Below are 6,504 nucleotides of genomic sequence, written 5' to 3'. Positions count from 1 at the left end.
GTGAATGGATAATCAAACCAAATTTTATTTGTCACATTCGCCGAATAGGTAGACCTTACAGTGAAATGCTTACTTACAAGCCCTTAACCAACAATGCAGTTCTAAGAAAATACAAAAAAAAGTAACAAATAAAAATAACAAATAATTAAAGAGCAGCAGTAAAATAACAATAGCGAGGCTATATACAGGGGGTACCGGTACAGAGTCAATGTGCGGGGTCACCGGTTAGTTGAGGTAATATGTACATGTAGGTAGAGTTATTAAAGTGACTATGATAGATAAGACTTGGCTCTCCGGTACTGCTTGACGTGCGGTAGCAGAGAGAACAGTCTATGACTAGGGTGGCTGGAGTCTTTGACAACTTTTACGGACTTCCTCTGACACCGCTTGGTATAGAGGTCCTGGATTGCAGGAAGCTTGGCCCCGGTGATGTACTGGGCAGTACGCACTACCCTCTGTAGTGCCTTGCGGTCGGAGGCCGTGCAGTTGCCATACCTGGTAGTGATGCAACCCGACAGGATGCTCTCGATGGTGCAGCTGTAAAACCTTTTGAGGATCTGAGGACCCATGCCAAATAATTTCAGTCTCCTGAGGGAGAATAGATTTTGTCATGCCCTCTTCACAACTGTCTTGGTGTGCTTGAACCATGTTAGTTTGTTGGTGATGTGGACTCCAAGGAACTTGAAGTTCTCAACCTGCTCCACTACAGCCCTGTCGATGAGAATGGGGGTGTGATCGGTCTTCCTTTTCCTGTAGTCCACAATCATCTCCTTTGTCTTGATCACTTTGAGGGAGAGGTTGTTGTCCTTGCACCACACGGTCAGGTCTCTGACCTCCTCCGTAAAGTCTGTCTCGTCGTTGTCGGTGATCAGGCCTACCACTGTTGTGTTGTCGGCAAACTTAACGATGGTGTTGGAGTCTTTCCTGGCCGTGCAGTCATGAGTTAACAGGGAGTATAGGAGGGAACTGAGCATGCACCCCTGAGGGGCCCCTGTGTTGAGGATCAGCGTGGCGGATGTGTTGTTACCTACCCTTACCACCTGGGGGCGCCCTTCAGGAAGTCCAGGACCCAGTTACAGAGGGAGGTGTTTAGTCCCAGGGTGTAAGCTTAGTGATGAGCTTTGAGGGCACCATGGTGTTGAACGCTGAGTTGCAGTCAATGACTAGTATTCTCACATAGGTGTTCCTTTTGTCCAAAGCAAATCAAATTTTATTGGTCGCATACATGTGATTAGCAGATGTTATTGAGGGTGTAGCGAAATGCTTGTGCTTCTAGCTCCGGCAGTACAGTAATATCTAACAAGTAATATCTAACAAATTACACAACATATACCCAATACACACAAATCTAAGTAGGAACGAATTAAGACTATATACATACGGATGAGCAATGTCAGAGCGGAACGGAATAAGATACAGTAGAATAGTATAGAATAGAGTATATACATATGAGATGAGTATTGCAAGATACGTAAACATGATTAAGTGAATGACATACCGTAGAATAGTATAGAAAACAATATATACATATGAGAAGAGTAATGCCAGATATGTAAACATTATTAACCTCTCTAGGGTATGTGGGACGGTAGCGTCTCACCTCGTCAACAGCCAGTGAAACTGCAGGGCGCCAAATTCAAAACAACAGAAATCCCATAATTAAAATTCCTCAAACATACATGGATTTTACACCATTTTAAAGATACACTTGTTGTAAATCCAGCCACAGTGTCCGATTTCAAATAGGCTTTACGACGAAAGCAAACCAAACGATTATGTTAGGTGAGTGAATGCCTATTCACAGAAAAACACAGCCATTTTCGCAGCCAAAGAGAGGAGTCACAAAAAGCTAAAATATAGATAAAATGAATCACTAACCTTTGATGATCTTCATCAGATGACACTCATATGACTTCATGTTACACAATACATGTATGTTTTGTTCGGTAAAGTTCATATTTATATCCAAACATCTCAGTTTACATTGGCGCGTTATGTTCAGTAGTTCCAAAACATCCGGTGATTTTGCAGAGAGCCACATCAATTTACAGAAATAGTCATCATAAATGTTGATGAAAATACAAGTGTTATACATGGAATTTTAGATCCACTTCTCCTTAATGCAACCGCTGTGTCAGATTTCAAAAAAACTTTACAGAAAAAGCAAACCATGCAATAATCTGAGTACGGCGCTCAGACGACAAATCAACCCAAAGAGATATCCGCCATGTTGGAGTCAACATAAGTCAGAAATAGCATTATAAATATTCACTTACCTTTGATGATCTTCATCAGAATGCACTCTCAGGAATCCCAGTTCCACAATAAATGTTTGTTTTGTTTGATAATGTCCATCATTTATGTCCAAATACCTATATTTTTTTGTTCGCGCGTTTAGCCCAGTAATCCAAATTCATGACGAGCAATCACTAGGTGCAGACGAAAAGTCAAAAAGTTCCGTTACAGTCCGTAGAACCATGTCAAACGGTGTATAGAATCAATCTTTAGGATGTTTTTAACATAAATCTTCAATAATGTTCCAACTGGAGAATTCCTTTGTCTTCAGAAATGCAATGGAACGCAAGCTAACTATCACGTGAACACGCGTAGCCAGCTCGTGGCTCTCTGGCAGACCTCTGACTCATTCCCCTCTCATTCGCCCCTCCTTCACAGTAGAAGCATCAAACACGGTTCTAAAGACTGTTGACTTCTATTGGAAGCCTTAGGAAGTGCAATATGACCCCATAGACACTGTGTATTCGATAGACAAAGAGTTGAAAAACTACAAACCTCAGATTTCCCATTTCCTGGTTGGATTTTTTCTCAGGTTTTTGCCTGCCATATGAGTTCTGTTATACTCACATACATCATTCAAACAGTTTAGAAACTTCAGAGTGTTTTCTATCCAAATCTACTAATTATATGCATATTCTAGCTTTTATGGCTGAGTAGCAGGCAGTTTAATTTGGGAACGCTTTTCATCCAAAATTCCAATGCTGCCCCCTACCCTAGAGAAGTTAAGCTGACAGTCCCCGATAAATCAAGCACTAGATTTTTTTTTTTTTTTTTTTTAAGTGTATGTTTACTTTACTTATTACCCATCATTTTATAAGTAAGAAGACAACCGCCTTCCAAACCGTTTTAGGACCATGTGAAGAATCTCTGTCGAAGAAGCTTGTATTTGCCTCCCTCTGGTGGTCGGCTTTATATCATATTCACTGCAACCTCAAATTAAATTAAAATAAAAGGTTATTGGTCACATACACATGGTTAGCAGATGTTAATGCGAGTGCAGCGAAATGCTTGTGCGTCTAGTTCCAACCGTGCAGTAATATCTAACAACTAATCTAACAATTTCACAACTACCTTATACATACACACAAGTGTAAAGGAATGAATCAGAATATGTACATATAAATATATGGATGAGCGATGGCCGAACGGCATAGGCAAGATGCAGTAGACGGTATAGAGTACAGTATATACATATGAGATCAGTAATGTAGGGTATGTAAACATTATATAAAGTGGCATTGTTTAAATCCAATAGTTCTTCCCAGCTGTATGTAATAAGACTTAAGATTTCCTGGGGTAACAGTGTAAGAAATAATACATACAAAAACAAAATACTGCAACCTTACGACAAAGGAGCGAGCAGGCGGATCTAAATACTTAAATTTCATTGCTCTACAATAAAGAATGTGACCTAAACACTTCCTTAAACCTAAAATAAATAATGAAGTAATTTTGTGTGGAAGTCAAACATTTGTTTTACGTCAGATGCAGACACATTGCATACGCTCAGAACGACAAAATTGAGACCTTTACATAGCCCTTCTATGTTAAACAACCCTAGCAACGCTGTTTAAAATGGCACAAATGTTGATTTAGACATTAACACATTTTTACTATCACTAATGTCATCATATGTTTGGTAAAGTAATATAGAAAGTGAAATTTGTTGGGTAGATAGATGTTCCGAAAACAGATTGTAACTATATATGGATATATTATAAAGTATGAAATGGCTTATATATATTTTTTATCATAACATCATATTTGTATATGTTTTATTATACTTTTATTCTGTACTAGATCATATGGGTTGAAAAGTGTTTTTTTCCCTAAGACATAAATAAACAATTCCAGGCGAAAACCAAAGGTCATAGCTTCTAGGTGGGGGTGGGGGGGACAATAATACATTGATAAAATATTGCCCTCTTGCTAGATTGATGACTAAAGTCATAGCGAAACAGTGCAAAACGGCTGTCAGTTAAACAAAGTGCTGCCTGTCTTCCCTGTACCCTACTTGATGTGTGCACTGCTGACTGCACATAAATTGCTGATGATTGTTGACACATCAACCAGCATTTATGGGGCAGGGCAATTTGTGACTTGTTTTGATAATCAGTGGCTGTATTGGAGGCGGAGTGGTCTCTCCTCTCCTAGGCAATCAGCAATTAGTAAATGGAGGCATGCTCTTCACCTCTACTAGGCAATTAGCAATTTGTGTTACTACTTCCGTCTCTTCTGGTTTCTAACTGTCGCTGAAAACAAAGACAGTTCTGCTGAGTTGCTTGAGGAAGGAAACAGAAGGCCCCTCTCACTTGAGTATCTTTGCAAGTTATTTTCTGATTCTCTTTTTGCTCTTTTGTAGCTTTGTCAACTATGTGTGTTTTCTATATCTGTTCACTCCTCTCCCAGTTGGCTTTACAGTCACTCCCCACCCCTTGGCTGCAACCCTTCTAATTTAGTGTACCCTGCACATACAACCCATGTGGAATTCCGGGTCTCTGGCAGCGTTTGGAACTGACAATCTGCTGCAGAGAACGCAGAGTTCATCTCAGCCTATGCTGCCCTTCAGTCCCTTTTGGCCCTGACAGAGATGTGGATCAACCCAGAGAACACTGCTACTCTCGCTGTTCTCTCATCTGACTACATTTTCTCAAAGTCCAAGAGCTTCTGGTCATCGCGGTGGCAGCACACTAATTTCTCCTAACTGGAGATTTTCTATTATCTCCCTCTCACCTGTCCATCTCCTTATTTGAATTCCATGCTGTCACTTGTCCATTCAAGCTTAACATTGTCATCTATCGCCCACCTGGTGCCTTTGGAGTGTTCCTCCATGAGCTTGGACACCTTGAGACTATCATTTCCTGACGACGGCTCACCGTCCTTTGTACTTGGTTACTTCTACCTCCCGACATCTGCCTTCGAATCATTTCTTTCCCTCCTTGCTTATTTTTGACCTCAACCTTTTCCAATCCCCTCCAACTCACAAGGCGGGCAATATGCTTCACCTCCTCTTTACTAGAGGCTGTTTGCCTACTAATCACACTGTAAACCCCCTCCAGGTCTCTGATCACTACTTTGTTTCTTGATTTGACCCTACACTCCTCCCTTTCTGCATCCTATGATTCACACTGTCCCCTTTCATCCTGGCCCGGCTCGGACTTAACCTCCTGCTTCGTGGCTGAGTGACTCATTGCGAGCGTGCAGAACGGGGCTGCAGGCAGCTGAGCCAAATGGAGAAAAACTAAACTGCCGGAGGACCGGTCATCCTTTCACGCCCTCCACCTTCTCTTCTTCCTCTTTTCTTCCTTCATGCTGCTAATGCCACTTTCTATCAATCTACATTTCAAGCTTCTGCTTCTAACCCGAGTGAACTCTTTTCCATCTTCTCCTCCCTCCTTAATCCACCCCCCTATCTGCGGACGACATTGTCAAGCATTTTGAAAAGGTTGACGACATCCGCTCCTCATTCACTCAGCCTACTGAGTCACTAGTCCCACTCACGCAGAATTACCTTACGCCCTGAACTCGTTCTCCCCTCGCTCTCCAGATGAAATCCTGCGACTAGGGAGGTCTGGCCGCCGACAACCTGCCCGCTCGACCCCATCCCCTCCTCCAGATCATCTCCGGAGCCCTTCTCCCATTCCTCACTTCCTTCATCAACTCATCCCTGACCACTGGCTGTGTCCCCGCTGACTTCAAAATGGCCCGAGCCACTCCCCTCCTCAAGAAACCAACACTCGACTCATCTGATGTCACCTATAGACCTGTATCCCTTTTATTTCCAAAACACTTGAGCGTGCGATCTCTGCTCAACTCTCTCGTTATCTCTCTCAGAACTATCTCTTGACCTTAACCAGCTTCAAGACGGGTCACTCAACTGAGACTACTCTTCTGTGTCACGGAGGCTCTTCGCACTGCCAAAGCGCACACTCTCCTCTGTTCTCATCCTTCTAGATCTAGACGCTCTCTTCAACACAGTGAACTATCAGATCCTCTCCACCCTCTCAGGGCTGGGTGTCTCAGGCTCCACTCTTGGATTGCGTCCTACCTGGCAGGCCACTCCTACCAGGTGACGTGGAGAGGATCTGTGTCTGCACCACACACTCTCACTTTTGGTGTGTCTCTCCATCACGGTTGACAACTCCAGTATCGCCCTCCCGGAGTGCAAAGAATCTTAGCGTGACCCTAGACAACCATCAAAGCTTGCGT

The sequence above is a fragment of the Salvelinus fontinalis genome, chromosome 5 (genome assembly GCF_029448725.1).
Source record: "Salvelinus fontinalis isolate EN_2023a chromosome 5, ASM2944872v1, whole genome shotgun sequence".
NCBI lineage: Eukaryota > Metazoa > Chordata > Actinopteri > Salmoniformes > Salmonidae > Salvelinus > Salvelinus fontinalis.
The sequence above is the reverse complement of the archived record's forward strand: the minus strand, read 5'-3'. Positions refer to the sequence as shown.